We start from the raw sequence: 5,375 nt of genomic DNA on the forward strand, positions 1-5,375 counted from the left end.
GTTTCATTTTACACAAAATAATTATTCATCTATTAATTGTGCACTCATCTTTCCTTCAGTGCTCTTTGTTATCTGATTATGTTGAATACAATTCTGTATATTACTGACTTCCAATTCTGTTACATACTAAACAGAGCCATTAGGAATCTTGTTTATAATGGTGCCATTAAAAATGATGTGCTGTCAAGAATATCTTATAATGACAGTAGAGAATGTGTGTTTTCAAAGACACTTGATGACTATATGGTTTTAAATGGCAATGGAATATTTTTAATGGATTCCAATATAATAAATCAATCATATATTGCTTGACTTAGTTACATTATATTCATGCTAACTCTGTTTTATGTAAAACTGCACAGTTCACTCTGGAATATTTTTCCCCCTGTCCCAACCTTTGGCCTTTGTTCAAGTTTTTATTTTAGATAAAAAATTTTTTATCTGAAAGATTGTTTTCCTGGTGATGTTTATTTTGCTAAATTTTCATATGGCGTATACAGAATCAATGCCTTTCACTAGTGCTAAACTGAGGTATAATAAGTTAAACCAAGTTGTGAATACAGTAGGTTTTAGACCAGGATGCTGATTTCTAATCTTGTTTCAGTCACACTGTACAATCTTCAGTGTCCTGATGAGAAGAAAATAGCTTTTAGAGCCATGAGCCTATGACTTTATTAATTGTCCTGTAGCTTTTTTTTTTTTTTTTTAAAGAAAGTCATGCATTTGGAGCTCTTCAGAAGTGAAGCTTTTTTGGGTTTTTTATTCCTAGCTCTATACATTTTCAAGGTGTGTCAGATTAAGCTGTGATAAATATCACAGAACCTAACTGAAATAATTCTCGAGTATTTTTAGTAGGACAATCCACTGAGAAGAGAAAATTTGTTAAAATTTGCTGACAAGAGCAAGATTTGGCCATATGGCCCAAAAGGCAAGATAAAAGTTAAGCAATGTGCACACATTCTCCATTTAATTAAATAAGAGCAAACAAATGTTGCTTGATTTTTTTTTTTATTTTCACCTTAATTGAAGGATACCAAGCCACTGTTTGAATTGAAGAATGATTTTTAGATCATAAACTTTCATTTTTACTTTACAGTAATGTATCGTACTGACAACTAATTTAAAGATTAAGAGAATTAGAGAAAATAAAGAATACTTTATTATTTTAGGTAACTGTCTTAAGGTTAATACAGATCCATTGGAAATTTAGGAGGAAGTTGATAAAAGGAGGTGCACGTCTTTATGACCCTTCTTTCTGTCCATAGCTTCTGAGATTTGCTGTGTTTACCAGTCTTGTCTTGGGTAGACTTGTGCCCTTTTTCCTAGAAGTTTTCATATCATTGCTTCTCCCAAACGAATTATTTTGTATAATAGTTCTCAAACTCTCATTGGAGTGAAGTTTATCAGAGGCATATTAATATAATTCATTTTTGTCTCAACCTGAGTTAGGGATGAATGTGTAAATTAATATTCTGGACCAGCCAAGAGGGTAAGAACCTTTTAAATGGGAGCAGTATGTGTGAACAGCTGCAGTTGTTTATCACTTCATTGTCATGTGTTTTTCCCTCTTACAGGATAAGACACAGGTTGTTGACTGGAGTATAATCTACACTGTTTCACTGCAGAAGTTGTGTTATGATTATACATGTCCCAGAAATGCTCTCTAGTTAATGACAGTCATGCACTCTGACCCATATGGTTTTTTCTTGCTTTGTTTTAAAAAAAAATCTAATTATAAAAACACATTAAATATCATGCAAAATAATAGATTAGAATCCAAATTAACATTAGGCTATTAGCCTAAAGCTACTAATGCAGTGGCTGAACTTTGCAAAAGGATTTTAACAGAGCCATGACTCTATCATGGATCTTTTACATTAAATTTACATTAAACACATTATTAAGCAAAGTAATAATCTTGTGACATAATTCTGATTAATAATGTGAAGTATTCACAGTGAACTTGAAGTGAAAGTTCATTCTTTTTGTTTTGATCATCATTATAGGAGACACATCAGGTTTGTGTATTTGTGGCATTCTCTATTTACTTACAACTATGACCCAGACTTCAAATGCACAAATTTTCATTGGTGTGTTAAAAAAACCTTCCAAACATTATAGAATCTTCCAATACTCAAAATATTTCATTAAGAATCTTACATTTCTCAGTTCTTTCTACCATATTGTATTCAGAATACCACCTTTTTTCACTTCTTGTTGGTGCATTTTCAACAGTAACAGGAGCCACCCACACAAAAGGTCAGAGTTTCATAGGACCTCAGCACCTGAAATCTTCCCTGAATGAACCTTGAAAAGGATTTTCACACCAATACAAATATGTGGCAGACCATTTTTCCATAAAACTTTTTATCCCAGATACACAAAATACCCATTTGAGTGGAACATTGCTCATCATTCTCATGATAGGAACAATGGACTAATGTTTTTCAGTGTTAGGACTAGACATTTATATTCTTTGATAATAATAAATGAATATTGAAAATTAACCTAGCTTTATGCAATTGTAATTGAAAGCCATCGTGGTACACAATTTGTTTTTCAAAAATTTTGCAGCCTAATGGATTTAGAAATGTTAGGAAACACTGAGCTGCATAACAATGGTATGGTAAACTGGGTGCCTCCTAATGAGATACATAAACAGACAGCAAATGTTGCAGGAAACCCTCTGCTGAAAGCAGGGTTCATAAATTTCAGCCCTGTGAGGATTAAGATGACTCCCTGCAACTCAGGTATAATCACCTAGAGACAGATTTATGGCTTAAAACACTTGTTTGATGGTAGATACTGAAGTCTTTGGAAGATAAAGCGTGGCTGAGATTGTCTGTACTGCAGATGTATGTTGGGAAGCTGAGAACCCACTCCTGTGTGAGGGACTCCTCTAGGGGATGACAGGACAAATCCAAGACTTTAGCAGACCCCATCCAAAGCCCATCCCAGATGGCTGGAATTCTGCCTATGCACAAAGAAAGCTTCAGGCTGGGGAACTTAGCGGGCAGATATACAGGGTGAGGTGTTAGCAGATGAAGGAATTCTTGTCGTAGATTTAAATGCCTAAATCTTATTTTAGTTCTTGTCCAGTTCTGGGCCTGATACACTGAGATGAAATGGGTCACATACATATCCAAGATATGTATCACCAGAGGGCAGTGCTAAACTGGGAACTAAAATTTTATTTTGACGTGTAATTCATGCGCATGGAAAAAAAGCTGCTTTTGTTCTGCTTCGAATACTACTATTTAAAAATATATTTTATTGAAACTAGTGTGTGTCTGATTTAGGAGCAATGAGAAACATGATGATTTTAATTGGTGCAAGAAAAAGAATGGTTAAACATTTCTTTTTGGAGTTCAGAAAAGAGATTTTTCTCTGAATTGCTCAGACCTTGAAACATATTTTATTAGTACTTCTTCTTAAGAGCATGGCAAGATTCAAATTATTTGACATATTCTCTTCTTAACATCTTCAAACCCGTGGTTCTCTCTTTTTTAGGTGGTGGGGAAAAAGCGTATTCTGACCTGTGCCAGTCATCCCAGGAAATAAGAGTCTTGCCTCAGGAGCTGTGGCCTGTGTCACGTACAGAGTCATGGCACACAAAGAGTTACTGCAATTTGCATAAAAATGCCACTAGAGTGCAAACGCTGCTTCATTAATATGAATGAAGTTCACAGGATATTTACAAATTACACAAAGCCCCCCATTTAAAAATATATATATTTGATGCAAGTCACACACGGTGTGTATGTGAAGCAGTTTCTGATACTGGCATAACATGGTGTGACAATAAGTAAATAATAATGGTTGTCTTCATCTTCATTGAGGCAGGAACTTGGATTGAGCACTGACAGTAACAGATGTAGCTGTGGATATTAGTTGAAATGAACTCCAGAGTAGTATATCACAGTAATAGGCTTTGTCAATATGAAGCATGCTGGAAAAGCAGGGACTTAAATCTGCATGAGGAAGTGGAAAAAGGGTCAGATTGAAACGGATGTGTCTTCAGTGCTGATGTGAGGCTTCTGCTTTTCCAGGGAGCGTGGTGCTCTGTACACAGGGAATAATGAGAGTATGAAGCATTAGAAGTATTTTATTAATGAAAGACTGGTTTCTTATTAGTCTGTGATAATGAGAAACATACTGTCTATGGAAATAGGAATCAAAAGTTGGTCTATTTCAGAGTAAAATCATATAAAATCATATCAGGCTTTAAGAATTCCTCATAATAGAGCATACACAAGTAAATCTAGAGAGGCTTATGTATGAAAAATGATTCTTATCTTTCCTTTGCACTTGTGAGTCACCCATATGACAGTGTATTTTATCATGAGCTGAGTGAAATATAAAATCTTTCTCAGGATATTATGCATTAATCATTAATTTTTATGTTATGAAAATCACAGCGTAATAGCTAAGTTGGAAAATGAACTACACCAACTTCACTAAAGCTTAAAGGCATTTATTTTAAAATACAGCAATCTAATTCAAGAATGCAGTGCTCTGGTATCATAGCTGTTTGGATTCGCAGCAATGAGCTCATCTTTTCATGAAGAATTACATTCCTAACCAATCCCAGAGATTAAGACAATATCATGAGGACTGGGCCATTTTTTACACTTTAGTTACCTTTAAAAACCTGAATATCAAACTATAATTTTATAACTATTCATATTGTTTACTTATATGATGTGAAGAATGAGAATTTGGAGAGTTGGGTGGTCTGTGTTTTATTTTAATAAGAGGTAAAGCTGTATCTTTCTATGGATTAAGTCCAACACAGAGAAAACTGTCAGTGTGAAAACAATAGAATTTATCTCCACTGATGTAGCTTGACATATGAACAAGAGCCTGAATTGTTGCCATGGCAATAAATGTGTAGGACTTATGCATGCATTTTCTGCTATAGGATTTTGATTAATGGCATTGACTAAATAGTCTGAAGTAGAAGAAACACTGCAGCAGGCCTGAGAATAAAGATGGCCTGGAATGGGTATGCACACCCTACTGTACACAGTTACTGGTAAAATAAACTGGTTGCAATTGGAGTTGTCAAGTCTCCAGTAAAATATGAATTGAGGATTTAGCACTTACATTTTGTGTGAGAACTCGAAAAGACAGTCTCTTGAAAAATGAACTGTTAGAACACTTCTATTTTCATATATGGTATTTCTTCTTTTGGGATGAATGGTTTGAATGACAAAAATAGTCCTTTTCCAGCTTTAATGGCTGTGGGCTCAATACTGGTCTTGATTCAGGAGACAATAAAGTATCTAGCTTTGAGTCATTCATTAAGGTATTGAAGCAGTGGGAGAGGAAATGGTCAGTGTCCTGCTGAGCCCAGCTCCTCATTGAGTGTAGGG

At 34.8% G+C, this 5,375-nt stretch overlaps 1 long non-coding RNA gene across 6 annotated transcripts in view; it reads right to left on the minus strand.

Moving 5' to 3' along the window:
• Nucleotides 1-1,000: 1,000 nt before the first annotated feature.
• The window catches only part of LOC108448351, a 60,429-nt gene continuing 56,054 nt past the window's right edge, over nucleotides 1,001-5,375 (minus strand). For all 6 annotated transcript variants that reach the window (XR_001864244.1, XR_001864243.1, XR_001864242.1 and 3 more), the window contains one exon: nucleotides 1,001-4,062. This is a non-coding gene — a long non-coding RNA (uncharacterized LOC108448351). The remainder of the gene's footprint in view (nucleotides 4,063-5,375) is intronic.

The sequence above is a fragment of the Corvus brachyrhynchos genome, unplaced genomic scaffold (genome assembly GCF_000691975.1).
Source record: "Corvus brachyrhynchos isolate BGI_N302 unplaced genomic scaffold, ASM69197v1 scaffold26, whole genome shotgun sequence".
In the NCBI taxonomy this organism is placed as follows: domain Eukaryota; kingdom Metazoa; phylum Chordata; class Aves; order Passeriformes; family Corvidae; genus Corvus; species Corvus brachyrhynchos.